The sequence below is a fragment of the Apodemus sylvaticus genome, chromosome 5 (genome assembly GCF_947179515.1).
Source record: "Apodemus sylvaticus chromosome 5, mApoSyl1.1, whole genome shotgun sequence".
Classification (NCBI taxonomy): domain Eukaryota; kingdom Metazoa; phylum Chordata; class Mammalia; order Rodentia; family Muridae; genus Apodemus; species Apodemus sylvaticus.
The window spans coordinates 64,306,771-64,325,285 of NC_067476.1; the positions used below are offsets into that span (position 1 = coordinate 64,306,771).

Consider the following 18,515-nt stretch of genomic DNA (forward strand, 5'->3'; position numbering starts at 1 on the left):
GAGATCAGAAAACTGGCTTTAAGAATGTAGAGAGAACGCCTGTCATGTTGGCACATTCCTTTAGTCCCAGCAATTGGGAGGAAGAGGCAGGTTGATCAACTGTGAACATGAGGCCAACCTGGTCTACAGAGTGGGTTCCAGGGCAGCCAGGGCTAAGGAGAGAAACCCTGTCTTTAAAAAAAGAAAAAGGAAAGAAAATAATAGGAAAGAAGGGGGGCAGAAGGAAGACTGTGTTCTCCTGGGCAGACCCCGGGTCCTCTTAGCTCTTTGCATCTGCCTCCTCAGCCTTCCCTCCTGGCCCATCTCCATTGCTTTGTGTCAGCCTCCACTTTCTATCAGGGACCTTCAGTGGCCACACGGAACTAAGACACCGGTAGGCAGTTTTCACTGTCCTTCTTTTCCTCTGTTCCAGTCTCTCCAGATTTACTTTTAGCCCCACTTCATCCAGCCTACAGGAGCCCCTCCTCCCGCCCCCACTCTAATCTTCCGGGGACACCAAATCTTGCTGCAGACTCAGGGTCCCCTAGCTATTTCCCTCCATTCTTTTCAGCCTTTCCTTCCAGGCCAACTCCATTCCTTGTGTCAACCACGGACATATCTCATCTCTCTTGTGAACACAGATACAATTTTTCTTCCTTATTTTCATCTTTCCTTCCTTCCTTCCTCCCTCCTCTCTCTCTCTCTCTCTCTCTCTCTCTCTCTCTCTCTCTCTCTCTCTCACACACACACACACACACACACACACACATCTATCCCCAGAATCAAAATTCAGGATACATGCCTTGTATTTAAATGGATACTTGTCAACATCTAAATTTATTAAGCTACCTATTAGTTACAACTACAAGGTGGAAAATCTACAGTTCTGGAGATTTGTGAGTTGGCTGTATTCAAAAGAAAAATGGTATAGGCCTATCTAATCAAACACCTGAAAATGTTTTTTCTTTATACATATAGGAAATGAAATGTGTTTCCTTTATACATATAGGGAAAATACCCATAAACCTAAAATAATAAAATAATAAAAATTTAACAAGTAAAATAAAATAAAACAAACTAACTCTGACAATTTGTTCTGCTCTTCTGCTCCTTCCTATTCTGACTTCACCTGCCTGGCTGACCTACACTGCACCACAGGAACTCACGAATGCACTCAGTTCCACTGCACTGCACTCTCTGCCCCGGCTCCCCACTCACAGACTCAACTGACTGAACGGAACTGACTACACAAACTGAGCTGACTTCCAACTCCCCACTCTTCCTGCACTGCTGATAAATGACCTCCCTTTCCTGTCTGTCCTTGTAAATGTTGTACACATTCCATCTCCCACTCATTTTGTCAAATCTTTGTCTGATTCATCACATTGTCTGCCCCTCAATTAGATGTCACCTTCAAACATGGCTACTTCCTTCTGTCAACTAACCTTGCCTACATTGTTTGGGATTGAAGGTGAGTACTAAGGGCATGTCTATATTCCAGGCAGAGTAGCCCTGTTGCTGGATTAAGATTTCTCCACAGTGATCCACTGAGGGCTTATACCATCCTTCCAGTCAGCCTAATGTTGTTCAGAACATGATTCTAAAGAGCATGAGTTACAATGACTTCATATTTGCCAAGAATAATTCCTGTTTTCAAACCAGCGGACCCTCAAATGCTTCTGACTGTGTCGGATCTCGGTGGAAACAGAACCATTGGAAAGATCATTTATTACTACTAGAATCAATGTAACAGAGAAATAGGACAAAAATATGTAATAATGATCATTGAAGCTCAGCCAGAATTATAGGCCAAATGACATAGAACTGCTAAGACTCTTCATCCTGAAGTGTGAGACAATTACTAGTCCCCCTTTTAATGAATGATGAAATAGGAATATGTTTTCTAGAAATGCCCACTGTGTATTAAAAAAGAAACCAGCGGGTGGTGGTGGAACATGCCTGTAATCCCAGCACTCTGGGAGGCAGAGAAGGCAGATTTCTGAGTTCGAGGTCAGCCTGGTCTACAGAATGAGTTCCAGGATAGCCAGGGCTATACAGAGAAACCCTGTCTCGAAAAAGAAAAAAGAAACCAGCATGTTTTCTGGGGGGGTTTTTTGTTTTTTGTTTTGTTGTTGTTGTTGTTGTTGTTGTTGTTTTGCTTGTCTGTTTATTTGTTTTAGTTTTTGCTTTGTTTGAGACAGGGTTTCTCTGTGTGCCCTGACTGTCCTGGAACTCACCCTGTAGACCAGGCTAGCCTCAAACTCAGAAATCTGCCTGCCTCTGCCTCCCAAGTGCTGGGATTAAAGGCATGTGCCACCACTACCTAGCAAAACCAGCATGTTAATAGTGCCTCAAACAAGATTTAAAATTGTAGTAAACTTGCTGAGCATCTACTTACTGTACAACAACCACAATTTTGGTTTGGTAACTCCCCCCCCCATTGTTAATCCATGTGGCTCCTATGCAGTTAATTTTACTCAGAACCTCTGAAGAGGATCACATAAGCCACACGTAGGCAAAGAGAACATCACTTTACATAGCCCATTGTTAGTTCATAAACAAGCTGGTCTTATAAATGGCAATCTCAGACTTTGTTGGCGTCAGCAGGGTGGCAACGTCTGTCTTGCTGAACTCTGGTCCAGCAACACAGAATAGCCTATCACATTGCACATGGAACCTGACACAGATTAGCACTGAGCCAAAAAAAAAGGGTGCGAATAGCTGAGCGCACCCGGATGTTGTAATTACATAAATCAATAGATTTCCCTTCGTCCACTTGTCCCTGTTTGAGCATTTTATTGTTTGGTTTTTGTTTTCTTTTTGCCTACACAATGTGTGCATGTCTCATACGTCATCTTGAGCAAACAGTAGCTGATTCAAGAGTCAGACATGAAGGAAATCCCCTTTCTCTTCAGTCTGTTGAGTAAATGCTGTTCTGTTCTCCTGAACCTGGTGACTCAGGTGACTGCAGCCAGGTTATTGCTTCCTCTGGAAGGGAATTTCTCAACTCAGACGTGATATGTTACCTGGAAGGGGCCCAGGAGACAGTGCAGCTGCGACTCAGTTATTCCACTCTCCACCCCTCAGACCCGCTACTTACTGGTGATGGGGCCTTAAAGCTGCTCCCCATTCCAGTTTCCCCTCTGCTTTGAATGATTCCCACTGCCATGGCTCTCAACAGCTCTGTGGGGTGGTCATCACTAAGGGAGAGCCTTGTCTCCCCCATGGAAGCAAAGATGTCATTTCCTGTTCGTTCTCTGCTCTTATATCATGATGCACACAGACTTCTGCCTCCCAAAAGAATGCAAGCCGTTCTGTAGCCATGGACACTAGCAGGATGCCCTCTAACCCAGTCCAGTTCTTCTGTCTTCAGGCTTAGAACCCATATGAGATACCACTTGCAAGCTTCCAGGCGTTTTATGGGCACATCTGAAGAGGTGACTATTAATCTCAGCCCCCACTTCCCCTCACACAGTGTGGGTATTTTACTTAAGTGGCTCACAGACCCCAGGGAACCCTATTTCCTAGTTTACTGTAAGGAACATTATGAAGGATAGGGATGAAGAGGCAGACGCCTGGAATGAAGCCTGGGGGAGAGGACTCGCTGTTTCTATGCCTTCTATGGGGCCTCCATTTGTTCAGGTTTCTGAAGCTTTTTGAACCCTTTTTGGGAATTGGATTTAAGCTTTACTAGGTTGCTATAATTGATTTCAATCACTGGCCATTGGAATTGACCTTAGGAATCCCTAGGGACTTTGTGTGGGGTGTGTGTGTGTGTGTGTGTGTGTGTGTGTGTGTGTGTATGTGTGTGTATGTATATGCGTACATCAACCCTTTATGTTTTGGTCTTTTCAGAAACCAGTCCCTCCCCACTTTGATATCTCTCTCTTTCTCTCTCTCCTCTCTCTCCTCTCTATCCCCCCACCTGTGTGTGTGTGTGTGTGTGTGTGTGTATAAGTCTCAACTCTTTCTAGTAACCAGTCCTCCTACCCTCATTCCTATGTTTCTGTCTTTCTGTCTGTCTCTTTCTCCTCCCCACCTCCCCATGTATATGTGTTAGTGTGTGTGTGTATGTGTGTATGTGTGTGTGTGTAGGTATTCATGGTGTTTGAGACCAAACCCAGGCCTCAACCCCCTAGCAACTGCTATAACACTGAGCACCATCCGTCCACAACCCTTGACCATATTTTGAAGCTCATTAGCACAGGCAAAAAAAAAAAATGAGTTTGTAGAGTCAAAGGATTTTAGGAGTTGTATGTCAGAAAATGGAGATGAAGTAGAAATATTTATTTTAATTAATTAATTAATTTTGGCTTTCTGAGACAGCATCTCTATATATAGTTCTAGCTGTCCTAGAACTCACTGTGCAGATCAGGCTAACTCATAGAGATTCACCTGCCTCTAACTTCCAAGTGCTGGGATTAAAGGTGTATGATATCATGCCTGGCTCAAAAAATGTATTTTATAATATCACAGTGGGAAAACAACAATTTTTAACATTTGCTAGGTGCACATTCAGAGACAGTCCCTGAGGCTAGGGAGACGATTCAGTAATCACAAGTCTGATGATTCAACATCAGGTTCCATAAAGTCACACACACACACACACACACTCACACACATGACACATATGTTGATAATAATTAGCTAAAATTATGAGAGAGAGAGAGAGAGAGAGAGAGAGAGAGAGCATGTCTGCTAAGAGCTTCAGATTGGCTACCTAATATAATTAGTCCTCTCAGCAAGCAAGGTTTGATAGGTTTGATAGGTTTGATATTATGCCCACATTATAGATCAGGAGACTCAAACACAGAGAAGTTTAACTTCCCAAACTTAACAACCAGTAATTGGCAGTGCCACAAAAAAAAAAAAAAAAAAAAAAAAAAAAAAAAAGGGACAGACACCTTCCTGAATATTTTAGCCAGTCTCTTTTAAAACTCCTCCAAATACTGATAGTTTCTATATGATGTCAAGGAGGGAGAGAGAGACCAGGATCATGTGTAGACCTGATGAACTGGCTATGGCAATCAAGTAGAGGAATCCAGTGTGTTAGTAGGAAGATCTATTCCACGTTGGAAAGAACAGAACAATAGAATATAGTTACAAGGAAACTGATGTTTTCAATTTTTTTTTTTTTTTTTTTTTTTGAGACAGGGTTTCTCTATGTAGCCCTGGCTGTCCTGGAACTCATTCTGTATACCAGGCTGGCCTCAAACTCAGAAATCCACCTGCCTCTGCCTCCCAAGTGCTGGGATTAAAGGCGAGTGCCACCACTGCCTGGCTTCAATTTGTAATTACTCATGGCAAAGTGCTGGAGTTCGGCAGAGCAGTCAGGTAGTCAGGTACAGAAATGGGTCACAGATAGGCAGACCAGAAGGTCATGACCTCTGGCCTTCAACTCTCTCTTGCTGTTCAGTGGCCAAAAGCTGATGGATTCTGGCAATTAATTCCTGATGATAGCAACAGGGGGAAAGAAATTTAGTTACAAAGGTTCTTTGTTTACTCTTTGACTTCAGGACCTCTTGCTGGCCAGCTGAGAAGCTTGGAGGTTGTTAACTCTTTGAGAGTCAGAGAAAAAAGGAAAAGAAAGGGAGGGTGGGAAGGAAGGAGAAAGGGGGGAAGGAGGGAGGAAAAGAGGGAGGGAAGGAAAGTCAAACACAGAAAGCGCATCCACTGGATGAAGCTGAGAAAGGTTCCCCCTCTTTATTGTTCATCTTAGTTTTTAATGCCTTCTCACAACAATTGATCACATGGATTTTTTAAGCATTTTTACATTCCTTAAGTTCATATCAAGTTTAAGGCAATAGTTTATGTCACAGATCGATAAGGATTAAGGGGTTTGAGCATAATTGTTTGCATGTCTTTCCATTAAGACTAGTACCTGACGCTGGGCATGGTGGCGCATGCTTGTGATCCCAGCACTTGGGAGGCAGAGGCAGGTGGATGTCTGAGTTTGAGGCCAGCCTGGACTACAGAGTGAGTTCCAGGACAGCCAGGACTATACAGAAAAACCCTGTCTCAAAACAAAACAAAACAAACAAACAAACAAACAAACAAAAGGCTAGTACCTGACTAAACATTCATTATCTGTTACTAGTTCCATAAATTCATTATAAGTTTAAAGTAATAATTTTTATGTCATAAGTTAGCATGGTTTTGTCAAGAGACAAATCATCTGCCTTGTGTCTTGTTATTTTGAAGTCTTGTATAGATAAACTAGTCCGTCTTTTATTTTCTATCCTTGCACCTATAATAAATTACCTATTTCCAGTTTATGAGCTTTAGTTACCAGAAGATATGGCCACATTCATAACCTAGAAAGAATGTTTTCTTTGATTCTAAATTTGTTCCAAGCCTGCTTTCTTTTCCTAGTGCAATCAGCCTGTGACCCATCAAGGTTGACAAAGCTTACAGAGCTCTGTTTACAGTTTTATTCTATAGGGGACTTGAGGTTAAATGTATCAATTTAGGAGTTCTAAAATCATCATCAGGAATTATGAAATCATGAATTCATCTACACAGCATTATCACATGAAAGCTACATCTTCATATTGATTCTTCAGGAGATCTGCCCAATAGGGTGAGCTGATGCCAAGGAATCATTAGACTCTGTAAGAGTGGCAGGAAAAGCATATCAACAGCCTGAAGCAATCCTCGAATGAAGTCTCTGATTACTGCACCCTTGCAAAATGGTGCGTCATCTCCAGAAAACTCACTTGCTTGCCATAGCCTTTCCTAGATGGATTCTGACAGCAAAGACTATGCTGGAAAGCAGTAATGATGCCCAGACCGACATGACTTCTTACAGACAGGATTAGACAAGACACTTGTTTCCTTCAGCTTACTTCCTTCAGTGTGTTCTCTGCATGTTCATGAATTTAGCAAACACCAGTGGTCTGTTTCTTTTCTTCCAAGCACTACCATAGGCATGAGAACATTATCTTAGAAAGATAATGAGTGGGCCGGGCGGTGGTGGTGGCGGTGGTGGTGGTGGTGGTGGTGGTGGTGGTGGTGGCGGTGGTAGCGGTGGTGGTGGTGGTGGCGGCGGCGGCGGCGGCGGCGGCGGCGGCGGCGGCGGCGGCGGCGGCGGCGGCGGCACACGCCTTTAATCCCAGTACTTGGAAGCCAAAGGCAGGCTGATTTCTGAGTTCGAGGCCAGCCTGGTCTACAGAGTAAGTTCCAGGACAGCCAGGACTACAAAGAGAAACCCTGTCTCGAAAAAGCCAAAAAAAAAAAAAAGGAAAGGAAGGAAGGAAGGAAGGAAGGAAGGAAGGAAGGAAGGAAGGAAGGAAGAAAGAAAGAAAGAAAGAAAGAAAGAAAGAAAGAAAGAAAGAAAGAAAGAAAGAAAGAAAGAAAGAAAGAAAGAAAGAAAGAAAGAAAGAAAAGAAAGAGAAAAAAGAAAGGAAGATAATGAGTGTGTCTGACCTCAACAGCTTACCTGAACCTTATCACCTAAACATGGCACATGAAAGGGTTAATCCTGACAAAATTAAAACTCTGAAAGATTGGACCCAGGATGCAGGTAGAGAAGAGATAAGGGGTGTGGCTTAGCAACTATAGGTAGAATCAACACATACTGCCTTAGACCTTTTCCTAGCTGACTATCCAGAGAAGGGACTCATGCACTGAAGAGGAGACTTCATGTAGCATTTAGTTAGCTCATTAGTCTTGTCACCTCATAGGGACACAGTGGTACAAAACTGTTGTGTGACACCGATCCTGCGGAGACATGGGCAAACTTCTACTCAGCTCAGGTATGGAGCCAACAAGAGAACAAAGTAAGAATTCAACCAAAGTCAGTGGCAAACCCATGAGTTTCATTGGGCTTAAGAATATGGGTGAAGGGTTGTTTACAGGAGGAGAAAGGACTCTCAAAAGCTCAGGCCTAGTGGCTCACTTCTGAGAGTTCAAGACCTGCCCCACCCCCACCCTCCAGTAACACAGTTCCTCCTAAAAGCCACAACTCCTAATAGTGCCACTTCCTATGAGTCTATGGGGGTCATTTCTACTCAAACCATCACATTCCACTCCCTGAACCCCATAGACTTAAGGCCACATCATAATGCAAAATAAATTTAGTTCAACTCCAAAAGCCCTCAAATGGAATGTGAATGTCTCATTTCGTTTAACAACTTCAAATGTCTCCCACTTGTTTAAAAGCACAAAGTCTCTTCTGAGACTCATGCAGTCTCTTAACTGTGATCCCCTATAAAATAAAATGAAAAATCAGATCACATACTTTCAGCCTATTATGGTAAAATTTTGCCAGATACTTGATCACTCTGTGAGCCACAAGACTGTTATTTACTGGAAAAACCGGTTTCTAGTTGTTGTGTGGCTCAACCGTAGCATATATCTTTAACACAAGAAGTTTCTGTTTATTGTAAACAGGCTTAAATAAACCCAACCACAGGTCAAGAGGCAGAGCAAGAGCCAGCTGACAGGGAGCAAACATAGGAAAAAATGATAGAGTAAGAGGAAGTCAGGAGGACGGATAGAGAGGCACACAGGAAGGAAAAGGGAGGGGCTTTCGGTTTAAGGGTTTTTGAGGCAGTGTTGGCTGTGGAAGGCCAGCTGGGTGCTTTCTCTGCCTCTCTGAGCTAGCAGGCTTTCACCCCAGCATCTGGCTCCTGATTCTTTATTGGTAAAATCGAATGACTGAGATTTTGTCTAAAATAACAGCAGAGAATATATATTACAATTCCAAAAGGGAAAAAAAGGAGCACAGTGGGGAAATACTGGACCAAAGCAAGACCAAAAACCAGCTGGGCAAACTCCAAACTCTACGTGTGTGCCATCAGATGCTCTTCAGATCTCTGATTCCTTTCAGCTTTGTTGACTGCAATATACTTCTTTCGCTTGGGCTGATCCCCTCTTAGCAGGTCCTCAGCAGGTACCCCATGGCCCTGGCATCTCCAGCATCTTGGGGTCTCCAAGGCAACCCAGGCATCCCCTTCACAGCTTCTCACAATGGCCTCTCCAAATGTTCCTGCAGGGCCACCCCGATACATGCGTGGCCTCTGTAGCTTTCCTCTGTTGCAGAGGGAGATTCCATAACCCCTTCCTTCTCTCCTTAACTCTGAAACCAGAACCATGCGGCAGAAGCCGCTTGCTATGGCTGGCACAGGGTCCCTTCATTCAATCACATCTTCACAAGCTTTCTGTCTTCAATGGTTCCCTTTACTGCCTAAGCTTGGCTGTCCCAAAACTGGATCTATAAACCAGGCTGGCTTCAAACTCAGAAATCTGCCTGCCTTTGCCTCCTGAGTGCTGGGATTAGAGGCATGCACTGCCACACAAAGTTCTAAACTTTTAATTTCATTTCACAAACTGGAAGCTTAGCTGGGTGGGATCTTGTCCTGAGGTCACCACGCCATTTATTCCATTTACATTAGAGTTTTCTTTAATCCACTTATCTCTTCTTTGAACCCAGAACTTGGCTCTATTCTACTTCCTGGTGTACTTTTTATTTTATTTTTTACATTTTGTATTTTCCCTTGCTCAGCTTGCTTCTCTTCATTATAGATCTGCACAAGAGTGAACACTAACAGCCTTACAACATGGTCAATACTAGGTCTTTTTGAAATGTTCTCTATTAAAGCTGTTAATCTATAATTTTTCTTTCTTTCTTTTTGTTTGTTTGTTTTGGGTTTTTTTTTGTTTGTTTGTTTTCAAGACAGGATTTCTCTGTGTACCCCTGGTTGTCTGGAACTCACTCTGTAGACAGGTTGGCCTTGAACTCGGAAATCCGCCTGCCTCTGCCTCTGCCTCCCAAGTGCTGGAATTAAAGGCGTGTGCCACCACTGCCCTGCAATTGCTTCTATTTCTTTAAGGCTTAGAGGACTGTTTAGATGATTATCTGATCTTGATTTAACTTAGGTATTTTGTATCTGTCTAGAAAATTGTCCATTTCATCCAGATTTCCCAGTTTTGTTGAGTATAGGCTTTTGTAGTAGGATCTGATTTTCTTTTTAATTCCCACAGTTGTTGTTACATCTCCCTTTTCATCTTATTTTGTTAATTTGGATGCTGTCTCTGTGCCCTCTGGTTAGTCTGGCTAAGGGTTCATCTATCTTGTTGATTTTCTAAACAACCAGCCCCTAGTTTTGTTGATTCTTTATATAGTTCTTTTTGTTTCTACTTGGTTGATTTTAACCCTGAGTTTGATGGTTTCCTGCTGTCTACTCCTCTTAGGTGTATTTGCTTCTTTTTGTTCTAGAGCTTTCAGCTGTGCTGTCAAGCTGCTAGTGTATTCTCTCTGCAGCTTCTTTTTCGAGACTCTCAGAGCTGAGATTTCCTCTTAGCACTGCTTTTGTTGTGTCCCTTAAGATTGGGTATGTTGTGCCTTCATTTTCACTAAATTCTAAAAAGTCTTTAATTTCTTTCTTTATTTCTTCCTTGACCAAGTTATAATTGAGTAGGGCACTGTTCAGCTTTTGTTCAGCTTCCATGTGTATGTGGGTTTTCTGTTGCTACTGAAGACCAGCCTTAGTCCATGGTGATCTGATAGAATGCATGGGATTATTTCAGTCTCCTTGTATCTGTTGAGGCCTGTTTTGTGATTATATGGTCAGTTTTGGAGAAGGTACAATAAGTTGCTGAGAAGGTATATTCTTTTGTTTTAGGATAAAATGTTCTATAGATATCTATTAAAAGCATTGGTCAGGGCTGGTGAGATGGCTCAGCAGTTAAGAGCACTGACTGCTCTTATGAAGGTCCTGAGTTCAAATCCCAGCAACCACATGGTGGCTCACAACCATCCATAAAGTTATCTGATGCCTTCTTCTGGTGTGTCTGAAGACAGCTACAGTGTACTTACATATAATAATAAATAAATCTTTAAAAAAAAAAAGCATTTGGTCCATAACTTCTGTTAGTTTCAATGAGTCTCTGTTTAGTTTGTATTTCCATGATCTGTCCATTGAGGAGAGTGGGGTGTTGAATTCTGGTCCAATCTATTTGGAGTTCTGTAGGCCTCTTGTATGTTTATGGGCATCTCTTTCTTTAGGTCAGGTAAGTTTTCTTCTATAATTTTGTTGGAGATATTTACTGGCCCTTTAAATTGGGAATCTTCTCTCTCTTCTATACCTATTATCCTTAGGTTTGGCTTCTCATTGTGTCTTGGATTTCCTGGATGTTTAGGATGTTGTTTGCATTTTGCATTTTCTTTGACTGTTGTGTCAGTATTTTCTATGGTATCTCTGCACCTGAGATTCTCTCTACTATCTTTTATATTCTGTTGGTGATGCTTGCATCTGTGACTCCTGAATTCTTTCCTAGATTTTGTGTGTGTGTGTGTGTGTGTGTGTGTGTGTGTGTGTGTATGGTTTTTTCAAGACAGGGTTTCTCTGTATAGCCCTGGCTGTCCTGGAACTCACTCTGTAGTCCAGGCTGGCCTCGAACTCAGAAATCTGCCTGCCTCTGCCTCCCAAGTGCTAGAATTAAAGGCATGCGCCACCACCGCCCAGCTTTCCTAGATTTTCTAACTCCACGGTTGTCTTCCTTTGTGATTTCTGTATTGTTTTTATTTCCATTTTTACATCCTGGATGGTTTTGTTCAATTCCTTTACTTGTTTGGTTGTGTTTTCCTGTAATTCTTTAAGGGATTTTTGTGTTTCCTCTTTAAGGGCTTCTAGTTGTTTAACCTATGTTCTCCTGCATTTCTTTAAGGAAGTTATTTATGTCCTTCTTAAAATCCTCTATAATAATCATGAGATGTGATTTTAAATCAGAGTCTTGCTTTTCTGTTATGTTGGGTTATCCAGGGCTCACTGTGGTGGGAGAACTGATTTCTGATGATGCCAAGTAGCCTTGGCTTCTGTTGCTTATGTTCTTGCCTTTGCCTCTCACCATCTGGTTATCTCTGGTGTTAGGAGGTCTTGCTGTCTCTGACTGTGGCTTGTCCCTCCTGCAAGCCTGTGTGTCAGTACTACTGGGAGACCAGTTCTCTCTGGGAGGAATTTGGGTATGGAGAGCTGTGGCACAGGGTCAGCTCTGGGTGCAGACAGAAACTGGAAGGATCCTTTCCCAGGCTACTCCTCGGTTCTTGTTAGATGGTCCCTCAGAGCAGAAGTGGTGGTCTTACCTGTGCTCATAGGCTTGTCAGCACTCCTGGGAGTCCGGCTCTCTCCCAGGGATATTTGAATATGGAGCGCTGTGGCACAGGGTCAGTTCCAGGCACTGTGCCACAAACCACCACAAGTATTAGAAACAGACTCTACCACACCAGGCTGTGGTGTGCATGTAGGGGACCAGCTGTGGTCTTTTTGTCCTCTGTTTCCTCCCACAGGATATTCAGGTGCCACTGCATACAGTTGGCCTTCTCTGAGGATTTTAGTGTTACTTAAATAATACTCAATGAAACAGTTCTCTTAGATGATTTCAGTGAAACCCCTTATGTGTATACTCTTTATTTGGGGTAACCAAGAGTTATATTCCAACTTTGGAGACTGGGAGGGAATTTTCAGGGTAAATGTAAAATCATTGGTTGGAGCTTAAAGTACTGTGAGTGCCTTATATGAATGGAGAGGAATTCCAAAAATCCCTGGTCCTTGCTGGGAAACTTCTTAGGGAAGTTGAACTTGTAGGTCTGCCAAGGACTATGTGACCTTCCTCAGGTCGCAATACCAGATAAAGTGAGAAAAAAGGAAGCCCTGCTGGAAACGAGAGTTCTCCATTTTGTGCTGTGCTCAGAGGAGCTATCAGGACATGGTTGAGTGCACCCTTAAGTAGCAGCGTTTCCCAACACCAGGCTATTGACTGTCATTTGACAAGAATCTTCCACAGGAAGTAATGACTTTCTTAGGGTGACAAGGTTCCATCTGACTAATCCTGAGACCGTGACCAATCAGAGCACAGTTTGACCAGGTTAGATTAACCTTGCTTTTATTGTATGTCCTCCCACTTCTCACCCTCCTCTACAGCATGTCAGTAGCAGCAAACGCAGAGCCAAAACACAGAGTCTCTTATGTTGCTGGTATAGCTATACCGATTAAAGTTCCTTTACAACACTACTCCTTAGTTCTAGGGTAAATGGTTGGACATTTGCTAGTGTAACCCCCTACACACACACACACACACACAGAGAGAGAGAGAGAGAGAGAGAGAGAGAGAGAGAGAGAGAGAGAGAGAGAGAGAAAGAGACAGAGACAGAGACAGAGAGATAGTGGTGGTGGTGGTGGTGGGGAGACTAACATCTAAGACTCCAGCAATAGTCTGGCCGAACCACACATTCCCATTGTAATGGATAACCTCATCACAACTCCAAAGCAAGGAGACCAGTTCATCCTGGGCTGAAACCTCCAAAACCAGCCTGTTCCCACCATAAGTTGATGCAGTGACAGAAAGCAGACTGATATGACAGAGAAATGTATACTGGTAGGTAATAACCTCTTAGGATTCACTAGTCTGCTAGAAGAACCTGCTAGGACTCCCTAGTCTGCTAGAAAAAAGCCGTGAAACCCCAAAACTGCTTGTGGCACTGGTATAAAATTAATTACTGAGTCTAGTAAGTTGCAAAAATACTCAGCAAATTGTTGATCTAATGAAATATCAATATCTTGTTCAGAGATTTAATCCAAGAGGATGCTGGCAATCTAGTGATAACAGCTAGACAATGTAGGCTGGCTTTTATTATGCAAGGGAGTGAGTATGTACTTGGACACATATGTAAGCGTTTAAATGCATGTCTTATTTAATCCTTATCCAAACTATATATGGCAATGATGGTACTGTCCCTATTTTAATTACACAGCTACACACATTTCAAGAGGCAAGAAAATGATTCTGGCGCATGTTAGACTAAATAGAGAATTCTTCCCATCAATATATCTTGCTATTAGCAAGATAATATGAATTTTATCTTAAATGCCAAAATAAGTTGCAAAAAAGGAATGGAAAATTGCTAGGCAATAAGAAGAAACAGACTTCTATAAGTTCAAGGCCAGCCTGATTTAGGATAGCCAGGACTACAAAGAAAGAAATCCTGTCTTGAAAAACTAAAATGAAGAGGAAGAGGAAGAGGAGGAGGAGGAGGAAGAGGAGGAGGAAGAGGAAGAAGAGGAGGAGAAACTTTAATATAATTAGGGGGTCCAGTTTTAGTTCATGAAAGTTATGAAACTGAAATAGAGTTGTTAAAATCTAGGGATCTGAACTCAGAAGACCAGGAATGCAGCCAATACAGGATCTTGGAGCATCAGCTGCTGTCAGAGCATCAGTGACACCGGTGTAGATGGCACTTCCCCCTTCCTGTCCATGCCCTTTCCCATTCGCTTGAAACCTCCCACCAGGACAGAGATCTCTGCAGATAGCCTCCAGTACCTAGACCAGCAGAAAAAGATGGCTGCTACTCTTTAGAGGAGTGAAATGGTTACAGCCCATCCCTCCTGGAGTTGCCCACCCAGAGACAGGCTATCCCAACAGATGACCAAACAAGTTCTTTGCTGCTGGTAAAAGGAGAATGAAAATGTCGCCTCTGGGATCCCAGCAGAACATCTCTGTCTAGACAATTACACTGAGGCGTAGCCATAGAATGTTTATAACAAGAACCAATGAAAGAACACTACAAAAGAATAGCACAGGAAGTCCCTGCAGCCAAAGTAATTTCCCGTTAATTTTTAAGACACACAAGGAAATAAATTCGTGAATGAGGGCCAACAGATAGTCAGAGGTCATTATACGGTCCCAGAGCTCAAGAATACAGAATAGTATGATACAGACTATAAAACTTGTACTTTGAAAATAAGTAAACACAGAAAAAGAAGAGAAACATACAGAAGATACAAATTTTGCTGAAAAGGGGTGCACATAGATTTGACAAGGGACTAGACAGAATAAGTAAAAAACATACAGTCACCAAGAAGTTATGGCATCTGCTGGAGGTCTGTTATCTGTGAGTAACAGAACCAGAGCATATTAATAAAAATCACTATTAACCACTAAAAATAAAAATAAAAATCATGTTGAGGTAAGACAAACACTATACCCCAAACTCTTGCCTTCCTGTGGGAAATTAGCAAATAAAAATATGTTTTTAAGTTCTAAGTAAAGCAGATCCGTTGGTGATGGTGCTAGTGAGCGATACCATAACATATTTCTCATTTATGCTTCTGATCTATGTGCCGTCAGCTGTGGAAGATTATTCCGATTAGTTGGGAAGCTGGTTGGACTTACAGGCTACAGATGAGTTAGTGAGGGATGCCGGTGATGTTTAAGAAGATAGAGTTGAGGGGTATTTACTATTTTAAACATTTGTTGACTTAAGTATATGAGAGTTTTGGCTGCATGCATGTCAGCGTGCATGCCTGTGTATGTGCGGGCTCAGTGCTTGAAAAGGCCTGAGGAGGGTGTTAGACTCTTCAGAACTAGAGTTATGCACGGTTGTGAGCTGCTCGTGGGCACTGAGAGCTGAGCTTAGGTCCTCAGTAAGTGCTCTTAGGCGTGGAGACATTCCCACCTCCAGGCTAAGTATTTAAGATTTTAAGGGTCTAGATAGATGGCTCAGTGGTTGAGAGCACTGACACTGCTCTTCCGAAGGTCCTGAGTTCAAATCCCAGCAACCACATGGTGGCTCACAACCATCCATAATGAGGATCTGACTCCCTCTGTAGTGTCTGAAGACAGCTACAGTGTACTAGATATAATAATAAATAAGTCTTTAAAAGAAATTTTTTAAAAACACCTGATGTTTCCTCTAGTTACTTCTCTTCTCCTAGATTGTTCCTCCACCCCTAAGAGTCAATTTATAGACTTGTATTCTAACTTGAACAAGAACAGAGACTCAGAGTTTGCTCAGTCACACTGCAGTTGGCAATAAGTGGGTCCCAGGAGCACTGCCACCTTCAGCCACATTTAGATCACAGACTTGGGTTGAAAAATACGTTCATGTCTTGTTTATAAGTGCTTTACTTGAATGTACATTTGTTCACTCTGTGTGCCTGGGACCTGCGGAAGCCAGAAGAGTTTGTTGGAACTCCTGGAAGTGGGGTTATTGGAGGTCCTGAGCCTTGATGTGGGTGCTGAGAACCAAACCCAGGTCCTCTGCAAGAGTCGTGAGTGCTCTTAACCACCAAGCCATCTCTCCTGCTCCCGCAATAAAATTTTCTTAAGAGGCTTGTCATGATAATCATTATGTATAGATAGTGCATGCAGACTTTAAACAGCATGTGTGTATAGGTAGTGTAGTGTGTATGTAGTTTTCCAGATGCCACAGGCCCTAGACAAGGATCTATAAAGAGAGTTATGACAAATATGTTGTTTTACCAGTCTTTCCTGTCTTTCGTGGTTCCACACCTACTCGGTTTTCCCTCACAGAACCTCAGGGTAGTTAGCCTCTCAAATGGCGCTCTCCACACTATGTCTCATTAGAGCTCACAGATAAAGCACTCAAAATGTTAGTGGACACCTGGAGGAATAAGATATGGGCGCCCTGTGGTTACATGTGACCTATGAAACTTGCTTACAGCAAAGATTGTGTCTTTTCTCTTCCTAATGTTCCAGAACTTGCATGAACACATTTAAAAGTCGGGTCACATCAGGGGTTTGAAGAGATTTGCTTGGCTATCGCCGTTTTACTTTTGGAGTGCACTAACTTGATTTGGTTTTGTCCGGCTTCCAGAACCTGGAAAGTATAAGGACACTAACTAAAATTGAACTCTCTGAGTACTCACACCTCTAAGCAGCGGTGGAAAAGGACTTTGCAGATGAAGTCACTCAACAAGAATGGCAGCTGGGCCAGTGCAGTGACCAGTAGTAATTAATTGTACTTTGTCTCCAGCATAAAAACACAGTAGGTCATGAAGTATCCTCTCATCCAAGCTGGTTTCTCTGAATGATATAAAGGAAGTGAAAGTCTTGCTTTTGGAAAACAAAACAAAACAAAAAAACCCAAGTTGTAATGGTAACTAACACCTAAGATGTTTTCCCCCACCCCTTTGTCTCCCTCTCCAGGGCAACCTCCCTAGCCTCGGACCATGAAATCCATGAACTCTCTGGAGAGCTGCTTCTCAATAAACCTGTCTTTATATACTTTAATTCTGCTTGAATTGGCTCATTTCACCAGCAGAGAAATAACATATAAACTAGCAGCAACATCCGCTTACCAAGTCTTTCTCCGAAGCAACCCTGAGAAGTCTGCAGGAATCCCCTTCCCCAAAGTGCAGCCCCCCCCCCCACCACCACTCAGTGGCTCAAAGGTGACTGACAAGTTGTTTTGAGAGCACTTAACTGTGTGTCCTTCTCTTGGTATGTCCTTTCAGAAAATGTTTGCCCCATGGTATGTGAGGCAAAGTCCGTTTGAAATCTGTTTTTCTTACAAAGTCAGCCAGCTGAAAATGCGAGTGTGCACGTTCCATCTACTTGGACACAATGGTGATCTGCTCCTCAGTCCGTGAAAGGCTCACACGCATGCTCTTAAACTGCTCCACACAGCTAACAGGAGGACGTGGACAGTGTGGTAATAACAGTCACTATGACTGTTAACCTGTCACTGTTTCAAAATGCATCGAATCTTTACAACTTTATAGCAATACAAACAAGCCAGCTGCATTTTTTAAGTGAAGCTAAGACTCAGAGAGGAGGAATTTGACCAGGGTTCCCTTGGTATGCATAATAAATACAGGATGTGACTGAAACTGAGAGGTCAAATGAGAGGTCAGATAATGAGACCTCTGTGCTTAGCTCCTGTGTATCTGAATTGAGTGCGGCTTCGGCCATGCTCTATGCTGTAGAGTGTACCGCATAGATGTTTGCGGGTAATGACCAGACCATAAGGGATTCCACATTTCAGTATTAGCAGTGGGAAATGCATTAACTGTAGTTGTGTTCAAAAGGAACCAGTAGCTAAAGAGTTTGCTCTCTCTCTCTCCCTCCCTTCCTTCCCCCTCTCATTCTTTTAACTTGATTCACAAGCTTTACATTAAATAACAATGAATCACCAGAAGAATGGGATTTTCTGCCAGTCTTTCTCATTTCTTAGAGAAGTTAAACACAGATCTATAATCATGGATGGTGCTGTTACTAATCTTCAGGAAAGAATGGCAGGCTTTTGGTATCTGAGTTTCATTTCTGTTTTTGGGATTAAGCCTCGACCAAAAGCAATTTGAGGAGGAAGTGCTTTCAGTTCACAGGTTATGTGGGAACTCAAGACAGGAAGCTGGAGCAGGAAATGAAGCAGAGACCAGTGCAGAAGGCTTGCGCTCAGCCAGTTCTCAGAAAACCCAGAATTACCTTCTGAGGAACTACACCCGCCATGGTGGACTAAACCCTCGTCTTTGGTCATTAAAGAAGAAAACACCCCCAGACGTGCCTGCAGGCCACTTTGCTGGAGGCAATTCCTCAGTTAAGGTTCCTTATTCTTTTGTGACTGTAACAATGTGGTAAGTTGACATTTAAATCAACCATCACAACCGGAAAACAACTTTCCAGACTTTTTTCCATACTCATTTCCAAGTTTACCTTGCTACTTTGGCTACTGATTTACTTACACAGGGATGTGCAACCTCTTTTTTTTTTTTTTTTAAGATTTTTATATATTACAT

General features: G+C 42.6%; 1 long non-coding RNA gene across 1 annotated transcript in view; it reads left to right on the forward strand.

The window, feature by feature from the left end:
• Window positions 1-18,515, forward strand: part of LOC127684217 (uncharacterized) — a 30,849-nt gene that overhangs the window by 9,388 nt on the left and 2,946 nt on the right. The window contains exon 2 of the long non-coding RNA XR_007977743.1: window positions 18,098-18,353. This is a non-coding gene — a long non-coding RNA (uncharacterized LOC127684217). The remainder of the gene's footprint in view (window positions 1-18,097; window positions 18,354-18,515) is intronic.